The sequence below is a fragment of the Phyllobates terribilis genome, unplaced genomic scaffold, assembly GCF_046119375.1.
Source record: "Phyllobates terribilis strain yellow unplaced genomic scaffold, ASM4611937v1 Scaffold_4__5_contigs__length_816908805, whole genome shotgun sequence".
NCBI lineage: Eukaryota > Metazoa > Chordata > Amphibia > Anura > Dendrobatidae > Phyllobates > Phyllobates terribilis.
Window position 1 is genome coordinate 370,019,251 of NW_027362764.1, and position 23,549 is coordinate 370,042,799.

Genomic DNA, 23,549 nt, shown 5'->3' on the forward strand with positions numbered 1-23,549 from the left:
GCGATTCGCCCAATGAGTCCTTGATATTTAGTCGTTTTCAGACAATATTTTGGATTTTTGAAAATTTCACTTTTTTGTGAAAATATCCACTAAATGAGGGAATAATATGTGTGAGGGAACCCCAGGAGAGTTCCAAATGTGTGTGGGTAGAATATATATCCCACGGGGGTAAAATTGAAAAAAGTTGAAAAAAAAAATTTTCTTGGACTTAGTCATTTTTCCGGCGTTTATCAGACTTTCAGATAGGGCAAATGCCAGTGAGCATTCCGATTTCAGTTCCAGAGCGATTCGCCCAATGAGCCCTTGATATTTAGTCGTTTTCAGCCAATATTTTGGATTTTTGAAAATTTCACTTTTTTGTGAAAATATCCACTAAATGAGGGAATAATATGTGTGAGGGTACCCCAGGAGAGTTCCAAATGTGTGTGGGTAGAATATATATCCCACGGGGGTAAAATTGAAAAAAGTTGAAAAAAATTTTTTTTTGGACTTGATCATTTTACCGGCGTTTATCAGACTTTCAGATAGGGCAAATGTCAGTGAGTGTTCCGATTTCAGTTCCAGAGCGATTCGCCCAATGAGTCCTTGATATTTAGTCGTTTTCAGCCAATATTTTGGATTTTTGAAAATTTCACTTTTTTGTGAAAATATCCACTAAATGAGGGAATAATATGTGTGAGGGTACCCCAGGAGAGTTCCAAATGTGTGTGGGAAGAATATATATCCCACGGGGCTAAAATTGAAAAAAGTTTAAAAAAATTTTTTTTTGGACTTAGTCATTTTTTGAGGGCGTTTATCACACTTTCAGATAAGGCAAATGTCAGAAAGCGTTCCGATTTCAGTTCCAGAGCGATTCGCCCAATGAGTCCTTGATATTTAGTCGCTTTCAGCCAATTTTCTGGATTTTTGAAAATTTCACTTTTTTGTGAAAATATCCACTAAATGAGGGAATAATATGTGTGAGGGTACCCCAGGAGAGTTCCAAATGTGTGTGGGTAGAATATATATCCCACGGGGGTAAAATTGAAAAAAGTTGAAAAAAATTTTTTTCTTGGACTTAGTCATTTTTCCGGCGTTTATCAGACTTTCAGATAGGGCAAATGCCAGTGAGGATTCCGATTTCAGTTCCAGAGCGATTCGCCCAATGAGTCCTTGATATTTAGTCGTTTTCAGCCAATATTTTGGATTTTTGAAAATTTCACTTTTTTGTGAAAATATCCACTAAATGAGGGAATAATATGTGTGAGGGTACCCCAGGAGAGTTCCAAATGTGTGTGGGTAGAATATATATCCCACGGGGGTAAAATTGAAAAAAGTTGAAAAAATTTTTTTTTGGACTTGATCATTTTACCGGCGTTTATCAGACTTTCAGATAGGGGAAATGTCAGTGAGAGTTCCGATTTCAGTTCCAGAGCGATTCGCCCAATGAGTCCTTGATATTTAGTCGTTTTCAGCCAATATTTTGGATTTTTGAAAATTTCACTTTTTTGTGAAAATATCCACTAAATGAGGGAATAATATGTGTGAGGGTACCCCAGGAGAGTTCCAAATGTGTGTGGGTAGAATATATATCCCACGGGAGTAAAATTGAAAAAAATTTTTTTTTGGACTTGATCATTTTACCGGCGTTTATCAGACTTTCAGATAGGGCAAAGGTCAGTGAGAGTTCCGATTTCAGTTCCAGAGCGATTCGCCCAATGAGTCCTTGATATTTAGTCGTTTTCAGACAATATTTTGGATTTTTGAAAATTTCACTTTTTTGTGAAAATATCCACTAAATGAGGGAATAATATGTGTGAGGGTACCCCAGGAGAGTTCCAAATGTGTGTGGGTAGAATATATATCCCACGGGGGTAAAATTGAAAAAAATTTTTTTTTGGACTTAGTCATTTTTCCGGAGTTTATCAGACTTTCAGATAGGGCAAATGCCAGTGAACATTCCGATTTCAGTTCCAGAGCGATTCGCCCAATGAGTCCTTGATATTTAGTCGTTTTCAGCCAATATTTTGGATTTTTGAAAATTTCACTTTTTTGTGAAAATATCCACTAAATGAGGGAATAATATGTGTGAGGGTACCCCAGGAGAGTTCCAAATGTGTGTGGGTAGAATATATATCCCACGGGGGTAAAATTGAAAAAAGTTGAAAAAAATTTTTTTTTGGACTTGATCATTTTACCGGCGTTTATCAGACTTTCAGATAGGGCAAATACCAGTGAACATTCCGATTTCAGCTCCAGAGAGATTCGCCCAATGAGTCCTTGATATTTAGTCGTTTTCAGCCAATATTTTGGATTTTTGAAAATTTCACTTTTTTGTGAAAATATCCACTAAATGAGGGAATAATATGTGTGAGATTACCCCAGGAGAGTTCCAAATGTGTGTGGGTAGAATATATATCTCACGGGAGTAAAATTCAAAATAGTTAAAAAAAATTTTTTTTTGGACTTAGTCATTTTTCCGGCGTTTATCAGACTTTCAGATAGGGCAAATGTCAGTGAGTGTTCCGATTTCAGTTCCAGAGCGATTCGCCCAATGAGTCCTTGATATTTAGTCGTTTTCAGCCAATATTTTGGATTTTTGAAAATTTCACTTTTTTGTGAAAATATCCACTAAATGAGGGAATAATATGTGTGAGGGTACCTCAGGAGAGTTCCAAATGTGTGTGGGTAGAATATATATCCCACGGGGGTAAAATTTTAAAAAGTTGAAAAAAAATTTTTTTTGGACTTGATCATTTTACCGGCGTTTATCAGACTTTCAGATAGGGCAAAGGTCAGTGAGAGTTCCGATTTCAGTTCCAGAGCGATTTGCCCAATGAGTCCTTGATATTTAGTCGTTTTCAGACAATATTTTGGATTTTTGAAAATTTCATTTTTTTGTGAAAATATCCACTAAATGAGGGAATAATATGTGTGAGGGAACCCCAGGAGAGTTCCAAATGTGTGTGGGTAGAATATATATCCCACGGGGGTAAAATAGAAAAAAGTTGAAAAAAAAATTTTTCTTGGACTTAGTCATTTTTCCGGCGTTTATCAGACTTTCAGATAGGGCAAATGCCAGTGAGCATTCCGATTTCAGTTCCAGAGCGATTCGCCCAATGAGCCCTTGATATTTAGTCGTTTTCAGCCAATATTTTGGATTTTTGAAAATTTCACTTTTTTGTGAAAATATCCACTAAATGAGGGAATAATATGTGTGAGGGAACCCCAGGAGAGTTCCAAATGTGTGTGGGTAGAATATATATCCCACGGGGGTAAAATTGAAAAAAGTTGAAAAAAAAATTTTTCTTGGACTTAGTCATTTTTCCGGCGTTTATCAGACTTTCAGATAGGGCAAATGCCAGTGAGCATTCCGATTTCAGTTCCAGAGCGATTCGCCCAATGAGCCCTTGATATTTAGTCGTTTTCAGCCAATATTTTGGATTTTTGAAAATTTAACTTTTTTGTGAAAATATCCACTAAATGAGGGAATAATATGTGTGAGGGTACCCCAGGAGAGTTCCAAATGTGTGTGGGTAGAATATATATCCCACGGGGGTAAAATTGAAAAAAGTTGAAAAAATTTTTTTTTTGGACTTGGTCATTTTTCCGGCGTTTATCAGACTTTCAGATAGGGTAAATGTCAGTGAGAGTTCCGATTTCAGTTCCAGAGCGATTCGCCCAATGAGTCCTTGATATTTAGTCATTTTCAGACAATATTTTGGATTTTTGAAAATTTCACTTTTTTGTGAAAATATCCACTAAATGAGGGAATAATATGTGTGAGGGTACCCCAGGAGAGTTCCAAATGTGTGTGGGTAGAATATATATCCCACAGGGGTAAAATTGAAAAAAGTTAAAAAAAATTTTTTTTTGGACTTGGTCATTTTTCCGGCGTTTATCAGACTTTCAGATAGGGCAAATGCCAGTGAACATTCCGATTTCAGCTCCAGAGAGATTCGCCCAATGAGTCCTTGATATTTAGTCGTTTTCAGCCAATATTTTGGATTTTTGAAAATTTCACTTTTTTGTGAAAATATCCACTAAATGAGGGAATAATATGTGTGAGATTACCCCAGGAGAGTTCCAAATGTGTGTGGGTAGAATATATATCTCACGGGAGTAAAATTCAAAATAGTTAAAAAAAATTTTTTTTTGGACTTAGTCATTTTTCCGGCGTTTATCAGACTTTCAGATAGGTGTAAAGTCCGTGAGCATTCCGATTTCAGTTCCAGAGTGATTCGCCCAATGAGTCCTTGATATTTAGTCGTTTTCAGCCAATTTTCTGGATTTTTGAAAATTTCACTTTTTTGTGAAAATATCCACTAAATGAGGGAATAATATGTGTGAGGGTACACCAGGAGAGTTCCTAATGTGTGTGGGTAGAATATATATCCCACGGGGGTAAAATTGAAAAAAGTTGAAAAAAATTTTTTTCTTGGACTTAGTCATTTTTCCGGCGTTTATCAGACTTTCAGATAGGGCAAATGCCAGTGAGGATTCCGATTTCAGTTCCAGAGCGATTCGCCCAATGAGTCCTTGATATTTAGTCGTTTTCAGCCAATATTTTGGATTTTTGAAAATTTCACTTTTTTGTGAAAATATCCACTAAATGAGGGAATAATATGTGTGAGGGTACCCCAGGAGAGTTCCAAATGTGTGTGGGTAGAATATATATCCCACGGGGGTAAAATTGAAAAAAGTTGAAAAAATTTTTTTTTTGGACTTGGTCATTTTTCCGGCGTTTATCAGACTTTCAGATAGGGTAAATGTCAGTGAGAGTTCCGATTTCAGTTCCAGAGCGATTCGCCCAATGAGTCCTTGATATTTAGTCATTTTCAGCCAATATTTTGGATTTTTGAAAATTTCACTTTTTTGTGAAAATATCCACTAAATGAGGGAATAATATGTGTGAGGGTACCCCAGGAGAGTTCCAAATGTGTGTGGGTAGAATATATATCCCACGGGGGTAAAATTGAAAAAAGTTGAAAAAATTTTTTTTCTTGGACTTAGTAATATTCCGGCGTTTATCAGACTTTCAGATAGGGCAAAGGTCAGTGAACATTCCGATTTCAGTTACAGAGCGATTCGCCCAATGAGTCCTTGATATTTAGTCGTTTTCAGCCAATATTTTGGATTTTTGAAAATTTCACTTTTTTGTGAAAATATCCACTAAATGAGGGAATAATATGTGTGAGGGTACCCCAGGAGAGTTCCAAATGTGTGTGGGAAGAATATATATCCCACGGGGGTAAAATTGAAAAAAGTTTAAAAAAATTTTTTTTTGGAATTAGTCATTTTTTGAGGGCGTTTATCACACTTTCAGATAAGGCAAATGTCAGTAAGCGTTCCGATTTCAGTTCCAGAGCGATTCGCCCAACGAGTCCTTGATATTTCGTCGTTTTCAGCCAATTTTCTGGATTTTTGAAAATTTCACTTTTTTTGTGAAAATATCCACTAAATGAGGGAATAATATGTGTGAGATTACCCCAGGAGAGTTCCAAATGTGTGTGGGTAGAATATATATCCCACAGGGGTAAAATTGAAAAAAGTTGAAAAAATTTTTTTTTTGGACTTGGTCATTTTTCCGGCGTTTATCAGACTTTCAGATAGGGCAAATGCCAGTGAACATTCCGATTTCAGTTCCAGAGCGATGCGCCCAATGAGTCCTTGATATTTAGTCGTTTTCAGACAATATTTTGGATTTTTGAAAATTTCACTTTTTTGTGAAAATATTCACTAAAATGAGGGAATAATATGTGTGAGGGTACCCCAGGAGAGTTCCAAATGTGTGTGGGTAGAATATATATCCCACGGGGGTAAAATTGAAAAAAGTTGAAAAAAATTTTTTTTTTTGGACTTAGTCATTTTTCTGGCGTTTATCAGACTTTCAGATAGGGGAAATGTCAGTGAGAGTTCCGATTTCAGTTCCAGAGCGATTCGCCCAATGAGTCCTTGATATTTAGTCGTTTTCAGCCAATATTTTGGATTTTTGAAAATTTCACTTTTTTGTGAAAATATCCACTAAATGAGGGAATAATATGTGTGAGGGTACCCCAGGAGAGTTCCAAATGTGTGTGGGAAGAATATATATCCCACGGGGGTAAAATTGAAAAAAGTTTAAAAAAATTTTTTTTTGGACTTAGTCATTTTTTGAGGGCGTTTATCAAACTTTCAGATAAGGCAAATGTCAGTAAGCGTTCCGATTTCAGTTCCAGAGCTATTCGCCCAACGAGTCCTTGATATTTCGTCGTTTTCAGCCAATTTTCTGGATTTTTGAAAATTTCACTTTTTTGTGAAAATATCCACTAAATGAGGGAATAATATGTGTGAGATTACCCCAGGAGAGTTCCAAATGTGTGTGGGTAGAATATATATCCCACGGGGGTAAAATTGAAAAAAGTTGAAAAAAATTTTTTTCTTGGACTTAGTCATTTTTCCGGCGTTTATCAGACTTTCAGATAGGGCAAATGCCAGTGAGCATTCCGATTTCAGTTCCAGAGCGATTCGCCCAATGAGTCCTTGATATTTAGTCGTTTTCAGCCAATATTTTGGATTTTTGAAAATTTCACTTTTTTGTGAAAATATCCACTAAATGAGGGAATAATATGTGTGAGGGTACCCCAGGAGAGTTCCAAATGTGTGTGGGTAGAATATATATCCCACGGGGGTAAAATTGAAAAAAGTTGAAAAAATTTTTTTTCTTGGACTTAGTAATATTCCTGCGTTTATCAGACTTTCAGATAGGGCAAAGGTCAGTGAACATTCCGATTTCACTTACAGAGCGATTCGTCCAATGAGTCATTGATATTTAGTCGTTTTCAGCCAATATTTTGGATTTTTGAAAATTTCACTTTTTAATGAAAATATCCACTAAATGAGGGAATAATATGTGTGAGGGTACCCCAGGAGAGTTCCAAATGTGTGTGGGTAGAATATATATCCCACAGGGGTAAAATTGAAAAAAGTTGAAAAAATTTTTTTTTTGGACTTGGTCATTTTTCCGGCGTTTATCAGACTTTCAGATAGGGCAAATGCCAGTGAACATTCCGATTTCAGTTCCAGAGCGATCCGCCCAATGAGTCCTTGATATTTAGTCGTTTTCAGACAATATTTTGGATTTTTGAAAATTTCACTTTTTTGTGAAAATATTCACTAAAATGAGGGAATAATATGTGTGAGGGTACCCCAGGAGAGTTCCAAATGTGTGTGGGTAGAATATATATCCCACGGGGGTAAAATTGAAAAAAGTTGAAAAAAATTTTTTTTTTTTGGACTTAGTCATTTTTCTGGCGTTTATCAGACTTTCAGATAGGGGAAATGTCAGTGAGAGTTCCGATTTCAGTTCCAGAGCGATTCGCCCAATTAGTCCTTGATATTTAGTAGTTTTCAGACAATATTTTGGATTTTTGAAAATTTCACTTTTTTGTGAAAATATCCACTAAATGAGGGAATAATATGTGTGAGGGTACCCCAGGAGAGTTCCAAATGTGTGTGGGTAGAATATATATCCCACGGGGGTAAAGTTGAAAAAAGTTGAAAAAAATTTTTTTTTGGACTTAGTCATTTTTTGAGGGCGTTTATCACACTTTCAGATAAGGCAAATGTCAGTAAGCGTTCCGATTTCAGTTCCAGAGCGATTCGCCCAATGAGTCCTTGATATTCAGTCGTTTTCAGCCAATTTTCTGGATTTTTGAAAATTTCACTTTTTTGTGAAAATATCTACTAAATGAGGGAATAATATGTGTGATGGTACGCCAGGAGAGTTCCAAATGTGTGTGGGTAGAATATATATCCCACGGGGGTAAAATTGAAAAAAGTTGAAAAAATTTTTTTCTTGGACTTAGTAATATTCCGGCGTTTATCAGACTTTCAGATAGGGCAAAGGTCAGTGAACATTCCGATTTCAGTTCCAGAGCGATTCGCCCAATGAGTCCTTGATATTTAGTCGTTTTCAGCCAATATTTTGGATTTTTGAAAATTTCACTTTTTTGTGAAAATATCCACTAAATGAGGGAATAATATGTGTGAGGGTACCCCAGGAGAGTTCCAAATGTGTGTGGGTAGAATATATATCCCACGGGGGTAAAATTGAAAAAAGTTGAAAAATTTTTTTTTCTTGGACTTAGTAATATTCCGGCGTTTATCAGACTTTCAGATAGGGCAAATGCCAGTGAGCATTCCGATTTCAGTTCCAGAGCGATTCGCCCAATGAGTCCTTGATATTTAGTCGTTTTCAGCCAATATTTTGGATTTTTGAAAATTTCACTTTTTTGTGAAAATATCCACTAAATGAGGGAATAATATGTGTGAGATTACCCCAGGAGAGTTCCAAATGTGTGTGGGTAGAATATATATCCCACGGGAGTAAAATTCAAAATAGTTGAAAAAAAATTTTTTTTGGACTTAGTCATTTTTCCGACGTTTATCAGACTTTCAGATAGGGCAAATGTAAGTGAGTGTTCGGATTTCAGTTCCAGAGCGATTCGCCCAATGAGTCCTTGATATTTAGTCGTTTTCAGCCAATATTTTGGATTTTTGAAAATTTCACTTTTTTGTGAAAATATCCACTAAATGAGGGAATAATATGTGTGAGGGTACCCCAGGAGAGTTCCAAATGTGTGTGGGTAGAATATATATCCCACGGGGGTAAAATTGAAAAAAGTTGAAAAAATTTTTTTTTTGGACTTAGTAATATTCCTGCGTTTATCAGACTTTCAGATAGGGCAAAGGTCAGTGAACATTCCGATTTCACTTACAGAGCGATTCGCCCAATGAGTCATTGATATTTAGTCGTTTTCAGCCAATATTTTGGATTTTTGAAAATTTCACTTTTTAATGAAAATATCCACTAAATGAGGGAATAATATGTGTGAGGGTACCCCAGGAGAGTTCCAAATGTGTGTGGGTAGAATATATATCCCACAGGGGTAAAATTGAAAAAAGTTGAAAAAATTTTTTTTTTGGACTTGGTCATTTTTCCGGCGTTTATCAGACTTTCAGATAGGGCAAATGCCAGTGAACATTCCGATTTCAGTTCCAGAGCGATGCGCCCAATGAGTCCTTGATATTTAGTCGTTTTCAGACAATATTTTGGATTTTTGAAAATTTCACTTTTTTGTGAAAATATTCACTAAAATGAGGGAATAATATGTGTGAGGGTACCCCAGGAGAGTTCCAAATGTGTGTGGGTAGAATATATATCCCACGGGGGTAAAATTGAAAAAAGTTTAAAAAAATTTTTTTTTGGACTTAGTCATTTTTTGAGGGCGTTTATCACACTTTCAGATAAGGCAAATGTCAGTAAGCGTTCCGATTTCAGTTCCAGAGCGATTCGCCCAATGAGTCCTTGATATTCAGTCGTTTTTAGCCAATTTTCTGGATTTTTGAAAATTTCACTTTTTTGTGAAAATATCTACTAAATGAGGGAATAATATGTGTGAGGGTACGCCAGGAGAGTTCCAAATGTGTGTGGGTAGAATATATATCCCACGGGGGTAAAATTGAAAAAAGTTGAAAAATTTTTTTTCTTGGACTTAGTAATATTCCGGCGTTTATCAGACTTTCAGATAGGGCAAAGGTCAGTGAACATTCCGATTTCAGTTCCAGAGCGATTCGCCCAATGAGTCCTTGATATTTAGTCGTTTTCAGACAATATTTTGGATTTTTGAAAATTTCACTTTTTTGTGAAAATATCCACTAAATGAGGGAATAATATGTGTGAGGGTACCCCAGGAGAGTTCCAAATGTGTGTGGGTAGAATATATATCCCACGAGGGTAAAATTGAAAAAAGTTGAACATTTTTTTTTTTTGGACTTAGTCATTTTTCCGGCGTTTATCAGACTTTCAAATAGGGGAAATGTCAGTGAGAGTTCCGATTTCAGTTCCAGAGCGATTCGCCCAATGAGTCCTTGATATTTAGTCATTTTCAGCCAATTTTCTGGATTTTTGAAAATTTCACTTTTTTGTGAAAATATCCACTAAATGAGGGAATAATATGTGTGAGGGTACCCCAGGAGAGTTCCAAATGTGTGTGGGTAGAATATATATCCCACGGGAGTAAAATTCAAAAAAGATGAAAAAATTTTTTTTTTGGACTTAGTCATTTTTTCCAGCGTTTATCAGACTTTCAGATAGGGGAAATGTCAGTGGGCATTCCGATTTCTGTTCCAGAGCGATTCGCCCAATGAGTCCTTGATATTTAGTCGTTTTCAGCCATTATTTTGGATTTTTGAAAATTTCACTTTTTTGTGAAAATATCCACTAAATGAGGGAATAATATGTGTGAGGGTACCCCAGGAGAGATCCAAATGTGTGTGGGTAGAATTTATATCCCACGGGGGAAAAATTGAAAAGAGTTGAAAATTTTTTTTTCTTTGACTTAGTAGTATTCCGGCGTTTATCAGACTTTCAGATAGGGGAAATGTCAGTGAGTGTTCCGATTTCAGTTCCAGAGCGATTCGCCCAATGAGTCCTTGATATTTAGTAATTTTCAGCCAATTTACTGGATTTTTGAAAATTTCACTTTTTTGTGAAAATATCCACTAAATGAGGGAATAATATGTGTGAGGGTACCCCAGGAGAGTTCCAAATTTGTGTGGGTAGAATATATATCCCACGGGGGTAAAATTGAAAAATGTTGAAAAAATTTTTTTTGGACTTAGTCATTTTTCCGGCGTTAATCAGACTTTCAGATAGGGCAAATGTCAGTGAACATTCCGATTTCAGTTCCAGAGCGATTCGCCCAATGAGTCCTTGATATTTAGTTGTTTTCAGCCAATTTTCTGGATTTTTGAAAATTTCACTTTTTTGTGAAAATATCCACTAAATGAGGGAATAATATGTGTAAGGGTACCCAGTAGAGTTCCAAATGTGTGTGGGTAGAATAAATATCCCACGGGAGTAAAATTCAAAAAAGTTGAAAAAAATTTTTTTTTGGACTTAGTCATTTTTTCCAGCGTTTATCAGACTTTCAGATAGGGGAAATGTCAGTGGGCATTCCGATTTCTGTTCCAGAGCGATTCTCCCAATGAGTCCTAGATATTTAGTCGTTTTTAGCCAATTTTCTGGATTTTTGAAAATTTCACTTTTTTGTGAAAATATCCACTAAATGAGGGAATAATATGTGTGAGGGTACCCCAGGAGAGTTCCAAATGTGTGTGGGTAGAATTTATATCCCACGGGGGAAAAATTGAAAAAAGTTGAAAAATTTTTTTTCTTTGACTTAGTAGTATTCCGGCGTTTATCAGACTTTCAGATAGGGGAAATGTCAGTGAGTGTTCCGATTTCAGTTCCAGAGCGAATCGCCCAATGAGTCCTTGATATTTAGTCATTTTCAGCCAATTTTCTGGATTTTTGAAAATTTCACTTTTTTGTGAAAATATCCACTAAATGAGGGAATAATATGTGTAAGGGTACCCAGTAGAGTTCCAAATGTGTGTGGGTAGAATAAATATTCCACGGGAGTAAAATTCAAAAAAGTTGAAAAAAATTTTTTTTGGACTTAGTCATTTTTCCGGCGTTTATCAGACTTTCAAATAGGGGAAATGTCAGTGAGAGTTCCGATTTCAGTTCCAGAGCGATTCGCCCAATGAGTCCTTGATATTTAGTCGTTTTCAGCCAATTTTCTGGATTTTTGAAAATTTCACTTTTTTGTGAAAATATCCACTAAATGAGGGAATAATATGTGTAAGGGTACCCAGTAGAGTTCCAAATGTGTGTGGGTAGAATAAATATCCCACGGGAGTAAAATTCAAAAAAGTTTAAAAAATTTTTTTTTTGGACTTGGTCATTTTTTCCAGCGTTTATCAGACTTTCAGATAGGGGAAATGTCAGTGGGCGTACCGATTTCTGTTCCAGAGCGATTCACCCAATGAGTCCTTGATATTTAGTCGTTTTCAGCCAATTTTCTGGATTTTTGAAAATTTCACTTTTTTGTGAAAATATCCACTAAATGAGGGAATAATATGTGTGAGGGTACCCCAGGAGAGTTCCAAATGTGTGTGGGTAGAATTTATATCCCACGGGGGAAAAATTGAAAAAAGTTGAAAATTTTTTTTTCTTTGACTTAGTAATATTCCGGCGTTTATCATACTTTCAGATAGGGGAAATGTCAGTGAGTGTTCCGATTTCAGTTCCAGAGCGATTCGCCCAATCAGTCCTTGATATTTAGTAGTTTTCAGCCAATTTTCTGGATTTTTGAAAATTTCACTTTTTTGTGAAAATATCCACTAAATGAGGGAATAATATGTGTGAGTGTACCCCAGGAGAGTTCCAAATGTGTGTGGGTAGAATATATATCCCACGGGGGTAAAATTGAAAAAAGTTTAAAAAATTTTTTTTTTGGACTTTGTCATTTTTCCGGCGTTTATCAGACTTTCAGATAGGGGAAATGTCAGTGAGCGTTCCGATTTCAGTTCCAGAGCGATTCGCCCAATGAGTCCTTGATATTTAGTCGTTTTCAGCCAATATTTTGGATTTTTGAAAATTTTACTTTTTTGTGAAAATATCCACTAAATGAGGGAATAATATGTGTGAGGGTACCCCAGGAGAGTTCCAAATGTGTGCGGGTAGAATATCTATCCCACGGGGGTAAAATTGAAAAAAGTTGAAAAAAAATTTTTCTTGGACTTAGTCATTTTTCCGGCGTTTATCAGACTTTCAGATAGGGGAAATGTCAGTAAGCGTTCCGATTTCAGTTCCAGAGCGATTCTGTTAGAACCTTGCTCTTAGGTTTTTTTTCCTTTGCTGACCTTTTTGGCCTATTTAAGCCTGCTCCGCCCTTCTGGCTTTGCTGGACTTCATTGTTTAACTACTTTCTAGCTAGCCTGTGCTCTGTATCTAACTCTGTTAGTTTGCTTGGTCTACGGACCTCTTTGTTCTATATATATTGTTTGTTCGTCTGTCTGCTACTATTTCTGTTAGGAGGTGTCCCATTTTCCTCCCAGTCCTTAGTACTTGTAGGGATTCCTTCCCCACATCTATAGGTCTCCGTACAGACTAGCTTAGGACTTTAGCAGGTCTGATCGCAGGATCAAGTCCCCTGTTACATCGTAGGGATTAAGCTGAGTTCTATCGTAGGGACAGATCTCCTCTCTTTCCTTAGCTCTGGTAGCAGAACATAACAGTAAGTTCAGCCCAGCTAATGCTCTAAGGAAAGATTTTTTCTGTTCCATTATGGTGTCGGTTCTGGATTTGGCTAAACACCTGCAGGGACTCTCTTTGGAGGTGACTGAGCTCCGTCAACACGTGAGTAACTGTTCTGGAGCACATTTCTTGGAGCCTAAGGTACGTTTGCCGGATTTATTTTTTGGTGAACACCGAGAATTTTTTTCATTTAAAAATGCTTGCTTATTGTATTTTCGTTTGAGACCCAAGTCCTCTGGGGATGATTCCCAGCGCATAGGGTTTATAATGTCACTTTTGCGCAAAGAGCCTCAGGAGTGGGCCTTTTCTTTGCAACCTAGTGATACATGCTTCAGTTCGGTGGATAGTTTTTTTTCTGCTTTGGGACTATTATATGATGATCCTGATCGTGTCTCATCAGCTGAAACTGAGTTAAGACGTTTGAGACAGGGATCAGGTAATGTGGAAAAATATTGTACTCATTTCCGTCGATGGTCTACTCAAACAGGGTGGAACGATTCTGCTCTGAAAAGTCTATTTCTTGCTGGGCTCAGTGAAAGGTTTAAAGACCTGCTAATTGCTTATCCTACACCTGAAGATTTGCAACAGGCTATGCAATTAGCTATACGGGTGGATAGGAGACTGCGTGCAAGGGTTAATGAGAGCAAATCCTCTGCTATGTCAGTTTCTGGTTATGAGAATGTGTGTACTAACAGTGGTGAACCGATGGAGATTGGAGCGATGGCACCTTGCTCTCAAGAAAAAGATCGCAGATTTTCTGAAGGCTTGTGTTTCTATTGCGGAAAATCTGGTCATTTAATTAAAGACTGTGAGCTTCGTATCAAGAAAGAAAAAAAATGGTCAGTCATGCCCGTATTGCCTGTTTAAATTCCAAGGGTGTATTTTTAGCTGCTTCCACGATTGCTCAGGAAAAATTAATGGAATTTCGGGTGTTTGTTGATTGTGGGTCTACTCTGAATGTTATTGATGGGGGATTCTTGGAAAGACTCAATTTAAAACCCGAACCTTTATCATCCCCCATTGCTGTGGTTTCGGTGGATGGTTTCCCTTTGAAGAATATTACTCTCAAGGTCTGTGAATTTCCTCTCACTATTAATGGTGTTCACCACGAGAAATTGGATTTGGTAGTTTTGAATAACTTGCCTTCTCCAGTAATATTGGGATTGCCCTGGTTAAAATTTCACAATCCTGTACTGGATTGGTCTACCAGTGAAATTAAATCCTGGAGCCATAAATGTTATGACAAGTGTTGTAGCGGGCGTATTGCAGCTGTGGATAGGGGAGAACTGCCTGTTCCTATTCAGGATTTTTGGAGAGTTTTTTCTGAGAAGGAATCGCAGGTTTTGCCTCCCCATAGAGACTATGATTGTTCTATTGAATTTGTCCCTGGAGCGACTCTTCCTAAAAGTCGTTTATTTAACCTTACTATTCCTGAGAGGAAGGCTTTGGAGGAATACATACAGACAAGTTTGGCCGCCGGTCACATTAGGCCCTCTAAGTCTCCTGTGGCGGTTGGATTTTTTTTTGTAAAAAAAAAGGACGGCGGTTTAAGTCCTTGTCTGAATTTTCGTGAGATTAACAAAATTACTGTACGCAATCCTTACCCACTGCCATTGATTCCTGATCTGTTTAACCAGCTAATGGGGGTCAAGTGGTTCTCTAAAATTGACCTTAAGGGGGCATACAATCTGTTGCGCATGAAGGAGGGTGACGAATGGAAGACTGCTTTTAACACTCCTGTGGGTCATTTTGAGAATCTGGTTATGCCTTTTGGTCTTACTAATGCTCCTGCATTTTTTCAGAATCTTATTAATGACATCCTTAGACCTTTGATCGGCAAAAATGTGGTTGTGTATTTGGATGACATTTTGATTTATTCGCCGGATCTGGAGTCTCATTGGCGGAGCGTACGTGAGGTATTACAGTTATTAATGGACAATTCGCTTTTTGCTAAGCTGGAGAAATGTGAGTTCGCTGTACAGAGAATTAGTTTTTTGGGTTACATTATCTCCAGCGAAGGTTTTGAGATGGACCCGGTTAAAGTTCAAGCTGTACAGGAATGGCCTAGGCCTATTGGTTTGAAATCGATACAGAGGTTTTTAGGTTTTGCCAATTATTACAGAAAATTCATAAAAAATTTTTCTAGTATTGTCAAACCTCTGACCGATCTCACCAGGAAAGGTGCTGATGCGGTTCAGTGGTCTTCTGAGGCCATTGAAGCTTTTGTGTATCTCAAGGAGAGGTTCACCTCTGCTCCCATCCTTATGCAGCCTGATGTGACTAAGCCGTTTTTGGTTGAGGTTGATGCTTCCTCTGTGGGGGTTGGCGCAGTATTGTCTCAGGATAACGGGGATGGATTACATCCCTGTGCCTTTTTTTCAAAAAATTTTTCGGAGACTGAACTGAATTACGATATTGGTAATCGGGAATTATTGGCTATTAAACTCGCATTTGAACACTGGCGTCACTTCTTGGAAGGTGCGGAATTTCCCGTTCAGGTTCTTACGGATCATAAATATCTGATATATCTTGATGCTGCCAAGTGCCTGAATGCCCGTCAGGCTAGGTGGGCACTGTTTTTCTCGCGGTTTAATTTCTCCGTTACTTACATCCCTGGTACTAAGAATGTTAAGGCGGATGCCTTGTCTCGCAGTTTTTCTCCCATAGTCGGTGCTGAGAAAGAGGAGAACATTTTACAAGAAGGTGTTGTGATAGCTGCTATGGACTCCGTTTTGGAAGATGAGATTCTTAAAGCACAGGAGAATGCCCCATCTAACACTCCTCATGGGAGGTTGTTTGTGCCTGGGACCTTTAGGAGAGATTTGTTTGTTGAGTGTCACGAATCTCGGTTGGCAGGTCATCCCGGAATCTCTGAGACCAAGAGACTGGTGGGTCGCAGTTTTTGGTGGCCTGGATGGCAGAAGGAAGTCATTAAGTGGGTGCGTCAATGTACTATATGTGCTAGATCTAAGTCCTCACATACTCCTGCTGCGGGGTTGCTTTGTCCTTTGGAGGTTCCCAGTGCTCCTTGGACACATTTGGCTATGGACTTTATAACTGACCTTCCCCCCTCTGAGGGTTTTACTGTCATCTGGGTGGTCGTGGACCGTTTTAGCAAGATGTGTCACTTGGTTCCCTTCGTCAAACTGCCCTGCGCTAAAACTCTCGCTAAGGCCTTTGTCAAGGAAATTGTCAGACTTCATGGCGTTCCTACTGACATTGTTTCTGATAGGGGTCCTCAGTTCGTGGCTCGTTTTTGGCGTGCCTTTTGTGACAGGTTGGGAGTTCATTTATCGTTCTCGTCGGGATATCATCCTGAATCTAATGGCCAGACAGAAAGGAAAAACCAGGATGTTGAGCAGTTCTTGCGTTGTTTTGTGGCAGACAATCAAGAGGGGTGGTCTGAGTTTCTGCCACTTGCTGAATTTGCTCTGAACAATCATACATCTTCTTCTGCTGGTTGTTCGCCTTTTTTTTGTTGTTCTGGGAGACATCCGTCGTTTGGGTCGTTATCCAAGTTGGGATCTGCCGTGCCTGAGGAGGAGAATTTTTCCGGTGATTTGGAGAGAGTTTGGACGGATGTGCGTGGTAATCTTCAGGAGGCCAACAGAAAATCTAAGGACTACTTTGATAGGAAACGACAGGAGGTTTTGTTCGCTGTTGGTGACATGGTTTGGTTGTCCTCTAGGAATCTGCGGTTGAGGATTCCTTCTAAGAAATTGGGTCCCAAGTTTGTAGGGCCCTTTAAGGTGCTTCAGGTTGTCAACCAATCTGCTGTTAGGTTGGAGGTTCCTACCTCCTGGAGAATTAATCCGGTATTTCATGTCTCTCTGTTGAAAAAAGCTGTTGTATCGGATTGTGACGCCTCTGCCTCTGTTCCTCCGGTAGTGGAGGACGGGGAATATGAAATTTCTCGCATCCTTAACTCTAGACTGTATAGAGGTAGTTTGCAGTATCTTGTGGCCTGGAAAGGTTTCGGACCCGAGGATAACTCTTGGGTAAGGTCGAATGATGTTTCCGCGTCCAGACTTATCAGAGCGTTTCACAGGAGATTTCCTGATAAGCCTGGTCCTAGGGGATCTGGAGGATCCTCTTAGAAGGGGGGGTACTGTTAGAGCCTTGTTCTTAGGTTTTTTTTCCTTTGCTGGTCACATGACCTTGTTGGCCTATTTAAGCCTGCTCCGCCCTTCTGTCTTTGCTGGACTTCATTGTTTAACTACTTTCTAGCTAGCCTGTGCTCTGTATCTAACTCTGTTAGTTTGCTTGGTCTACGGACCTCTTTGTTCTATATATATTGTTTGTTCGTCTGTCTGCTACTATTTCTGTTAGGAGGTGTCCCATTTTCCTCCCAGTCCTTAGTACTTGTAGGGATTCCTTCCCCACATCTATAGGTCTCCGTACAGACTAGCTTAGGACTTTAGCAGGTCTGATCGCAGGATCAGGTCCCCTGTTACATCGTAGGGATTAAGCTGAGTTCTATCGTAGGGACAGATCTCCTCTCTTTCCTTAGCTCTGGTAGCAGAACATAACAGATTCGCCCAATGAGTCCTTGATATTTAGTCGTTTTCAGCCAATTTTCTGGATTTTTGAAAATTTCACTTTTTTGTGAAAATATCCACTAAATGAGGGAATAATATGTGTGAGGGTACCCCAGGAGAGTTCCAAATGTGTGTGGGTAGAATATATATCCCACGGGGGTAAAATTGAAAAAAGTTGAAAAAATTTTTTTTTTGGACTTAGTCATTTTTCCGACGTTTATCAGACTTTCAGATAGGGGAAATGTCAGTGAGAGTTCCGATTTTTGTTCCAGAGCGATTCGCCCAATGAGTCCTTGATATTTAGTCGTTTTCAGCCAATTTTCTGGATTTTTGAAAATTTCACTTTTTTGTGAAAATATCCACTAAATGAGGGAATAATATGTGTGAGGGTACCCCAGGAGAGTTCCAAATGTGTTTGGGTAGAATATATATCCCACGGGAGTAAAATTCAAAAAAGTTGAAAAAATTTTTTTTGGGGGCTTAGTCATTTTTTCCAGCGTTTATCAGACTTTCAGATAGGGGAAATGTCAGTGGGTGTTCCTATTTCTGTTCCAGAGCAATTCGCCCAATGAGTCCTTGATATTTAGTCGTTTTCAGCCAATTTTCTGGATTTTTGAAAATTTCACTTTTTTGTGAAAATATCCACTAAATGAGGGAATAATATGTGTGAGGGTACCCCAGGAGAGTTCCAAATGTGTGTGGGTAGAATATATATCCCACGGGGGTAAAATTGAAAAGAGTTGAAAAATTTTTTTTCTTGGACTTAGTAATATTCCGGCGTTTATCAGACTTTCAGATAGGGGAAATGTCAGTGAACATTCCGATTTCAGTTCCAGAGCGATTCGCCCAATGAGTCCTTGATATTTAGTCGTTTTCAGCCAATAGTTTGGATTTTTGAAAATTTTACTTTTTTGTGAAAATATCCTCTAAATGAGGGAATAATATGCGTGAGGGTACCCCAAGAGAGTTCCAAATGTCTGTGGGTAGAATATATATCCCACGGGGATAAAATTCAAAAAAGTTGAAAAAAATATTTTTTTGGACTTAGTCATTTTTCCGGCGTTTATCAGACTTTCAGATAGGGCAAATGTCAGTCAGCATTCCGATTTCAGTTCCAGAGCGATTCGCCCAATGAGTCCTTGATATTTAGTCGTTTTCAGCCAATTTTCTGGATTTTTGAAAATTTCACTTTTTTCTGAAAATATCCACTAAATGAGCGAATAATATGTGTGAGGGTACCCCAGGAGAGATCCAAATGTGTTTGGGTAGAATATATATCCCACGGGGTTAAAATTGAAAAAAGTTGAAAAAAATTTTTTTTTGGACTTGGTCATTTTTCCCGGCGTTTATCAGACTTTCAGATAGGGGAAATGTCAGTGAGTGTTCCGATTTCAGTTCCAGAGCGATTTGCTGGATGAGTCTTTGATATATCGTCGTTTTCAGGCAATTTTCTGAATTTTTTAAAATTTCACTTTTTTGTGAAAATATCCACTAAATGAGGGAATAATATGTGTTAGCGTACCCCAGGAGAGTTTCAAATGTGTGTGGGTAGAATATATATCCCACGGGGGTAAAATTGAAAAAAGTTGAAAAAAATTTTTTTTTGGACTTGGTCATTTTTCCGGCGTTTATCAGACTTTCAGATAGGGGAAATGTCATTGAGCATTCCGATTTCAGATCCAGAGCGATTCGCCCAATGAGTCCTTGATATTTAGTCGTTTTCAGGTAATTTTCTGGATTTTTGAAAATTTCACTTTTTTGTGAAAATATCCACTAAATGAGGGAATAATATGTGTGAAGATACCCCAGGAGAGTTCCAAATGTGTGTGGGTAGAATATATATCCCACGGGGGTAAAATTGAAAAAAGTTGAAAAAAATATTTTTTTGGACTTAGTCATTTTTCCGGCGTTTATCAGACTTTCAGATAGGGCAAATGTCAGTGAGCGTTCCGATTTCAGATCCAGAGCGATTCGCCCAATGAGTCCTTGATATTTAGTCATTTTCAGGTAATTTTCTGGATTTTTAAAAATGTCACTTTTTTGTGAAAATATCCACTAAATGAGGGAATAATATGTGCGAGGGTACCCCAGGAGAGTTCCAAATGTGTGTGGGTAGAATATATATCCCACGGGGGTAAAATTGAAAAAAGTTGAAAAAAATTTTTTTTTGGACTTGGTCGTTTTTCCGGCTTTTATCAGACTTTCAGATAGGGCAAATGTCGGTGAGAGTTCCAATTCCAGTTCCAGAGCGATTTGCCCAATGAGTCCTTGATATTTAGTCATTTTCAGCCAATATTTTTGATTTTTGAAAATTTCTATTTTTTGTGAAAATATCCACTAAATGAGGGAATAATATGTGTGAGGGTACCCCCGGAGAGTTCCAAATGTGTGTGGGTAGAATATATATCCCACGGGGGTAAAATTGAAAAAAGTTGAAAAAGATTTTTTTTTGGACTTGGTCATTTTTCCTGGCGTTTATCAGACTTTCAGATAGGGGAAATGTCAGTGAGTGTTCCGATTTCAGTTCCAGAGCGATTTGATGGATGAGTCTTTGATATATCGTCGTTTTCAGGCAATTTTCTGAATTTTTGAAAATTTCACTTTTTTGTGAAAATATCCACTAAATGAGGGAATAATATGTGTTAGCGTACCCCAGGAGAGTTCCAAATGTGTGTGGGTAGAATATATATCCCACGGGGGTAAAATTGAAAAAAGTTGAAAAAAATTTTTTTTTGGACTTGGTCATTTTTCCGGCGTTTATCAGACTTTCAGATAGGGGAAATGTCATTGAGCATTCCGATTTCAGATCCAGAGCGATTCGCCCAATGAGTCCTTGATATTTAGTCGTTTTCAGAAAATTTTCTGGATTTTTGAAAATTTCACTTTTTTGTGAAAATATTCACTAAATGAGGGAATAATATGCGTGAGGTTAAACCAAGAGAGTTCGAAATGTCTGTGGGTAGAATATATATCCCACGGGGGTAAAATTGAAAAAAGGTGAAAAAAATATTTTTTTGGACTTAGTCATTTTTCCGGCATTTATCAGACTTTCAGATAGGGCAAATGTCGGTGAGAGTTCCGATTTCAGTTCCAGAGCGATTCGCCCAATGAGTCCTTGATATTTAGTCATTTTCAGCCAATATTTTTGATTTTTGAAAATTTCACTTTTTTGTGAAAATATCCAGTAAATGAGGGAATAATATGTGTGAGGGTACCCCAGGAGAGTTCCAAATGTGTGTTGGTAGAATATATATCCCACGGGGGTAAAATTGAAAAAAGTTGAAAAATTTTTTTTCTTGGACTTAGTAATATTCCGGCGTTTATCAGACTTTCAGATAGGGGAAATGTCAGTGAACATTCCGATTTCAGTTCCAGAGCGATTCGCCCAATGAGTCCTTGATATTCAGTCGTTTTCAGCCAATACATTGGATTTTTGAAAATTTCACTTTTTTTGTGAAAATATCCACTAAATGAGGAAATAATATGTGTGAGGGTACCCCAGGAGAGTTCCAAATGTGTGTGGGTAGAATATATATCCCACGAGGGTAAAATTGAAAAAAGTTGAAAAATTTTTTTTTTGGACTTACTCATTTTTCCGGCGTTTATCAGACTTTCAGATAGGGGAAATGTCAGTGAGAGTTCCGTTTTCAGTTCCAGAGCGATTCGCCCAATGAGTCCTTGATATTTAGTCGTTTTCAGGTAATTTTCTGGATTTTTGAAAATTTCACTTTTTTGTGAAAATATCCACTAAATGAGGGAATAATATGTGTGAAGATACCCCAGGAGAGTTCCAAATCTGTGTGGGTAGAATATATATCCCACGGGGGTAAAATTGAAAAAAGGTGACAAAAAATTTTTTTTGGGACTTAGTCATTTTTCCGGAGTTTATCAGACTTTCAGATAGGGCAAATGTCAGTGAGCGTTCTGATTTCAGTTCCAGAGCTATTCGCCCAATGAGTCCTTGATATTTAGTCGTTTTCAGCCAATATTTTGGATTTTTGAAAATTTCACTTTTTTTGTGAAAATATCCACTAAATGAGGGAATAATATGCGTGAGGATACCCCAGGAGAGTTCCAAATGTGTGTGGGTAGAATATATATCCCACGGGGGTAAAATTGAAAAAAGTTTAAAACATTTTTATTTTGGACTTAGTCATTTTTCCGGCGTTTATCAGACTTTCAGATAGGGCAAATGTCAGTGAGCGTTCCGATTTCAGATCAAAAGCGATTCACCCAATGAGTCCTTGATATTTAGTCGTTTTCAGCCAATTTTCTGGATTTTTGAAAATTTCACTTTTTTGTGAAAATATCCACTAAATGAGGGTATAAAATGTGTAAGGGTACCCCAGGAGAGTTCCAAATGTGTGTGGGTAGAATATATATCCCACGGGGGTAAAATTGAAAAAAGTTGAAAAAAATATTTTTTTGGACTTAGTCATTTTTCCGGCGTTTATCAGACTTTCAGATAGGGCAAATGTCAGTGAGCGTTCCGATTTCAGATCCAGAGCGATTCGCCCAATGAGTCCTTGATATTTAGTCATTTTCAGGTAATTTTCTGGATTTTTAAAAATGTCACTTTTTTGTGAAAATATCCACTAAATGAGGGAATAATATGTGCGAGGGTACCCCAGGAGAGTTCCAAATGTGTGTGGGTAGAATATATATCCCATGGGTTAAAATTGAAAAAAGGTGACAAAAATTTTTTTTTGGGACTTAGTCATTTTTCCGGAGTTTATCAGACTTTCAGATAGCGCAAATGTCAGTGAGCGTTCTGATTTCAGTTCCAGAGCGATTCGCCCAATGAGTCCTTGATATTTAGTCGTTTTCAGCCAATATTTTGGATTTTTGAAAATTTCACTTTTTTGTGAAAATATCCACTAAATGAGGGAATAATATGTGTGAGGATACCCCAGGAGAGTTCCAAATCTGTGTGGGTAGAATATATATCCCACGGGGGTAAAATTGAAAAAAGTTGAAAACATTTTTATTTTGGACTTAGTCATTTTTCCGGCGTTTATCAGACTTTCAGATAGGGCAAATGTCAGTGAGCGTTCCGATTTCAGATCCAGAGCGATTCGCCCAATGAGTCCTTGATATTTAGTCGTTTTCAGCCAATTTAATGGATTTTTGAAAATTTCACTTTTTTGTGAAAATATCCACTAAATGAGGAAATAATATGTGTGAGGATACCCCAGGAGATTTCCAAATGTGTGTGGGTAGAATATATATCCCATGGGGGTAAAATTGAAAAAAGTTGACAAAAATTTTTTTTTTGGAATTAGTCATTTTTCCGGAGTTTATCAGACTTTCAGGTAGGGCAAATGTCATTGAGCGTTCTGATTTCAGTTCCAGAGCTATTCGCCCAATGAGTCCTTGATATTTAGTCGTTTTCAGCCAATATTTTGGATTTTTGAAAATTTCACTTTTTTTGTGAAAATATCCACTAAATGAGGGAATAATATGTGTGAGGATACCCCAGGAGAGTTCCAAATGTGTGTGGGTAGAATATATATCCCACGGGGGTAAAATTGAAAAAAGTTGAAAAAAATATTTTTTTGGACTTAGTCATTTTTCCGAAGTTTATCAGACTTTCAGATAGGGCAAATGTCAGTGAACATTCCGATTTCAGTTCCAGAGCGATTTGCCCAATGAGGCCTTGATATTTAGTCGTTTTCAGCCAATTTAATGGATTTTTGAAAATTTCACTTTTTTGTGAAAATATCCACTAAATGAGGGAATAATATGTGCGAGGGTACCCCAGGAGAGTTCCAAATGTGTGTGGGTAGAATATATATCCCATGGGTTAAAATTGAAAAAAGGTGACAAAAATTTTTTTTTGGGACTTAGTCATTTTTTCGGAGTTTATCAGACTTTCAGATAGGGCA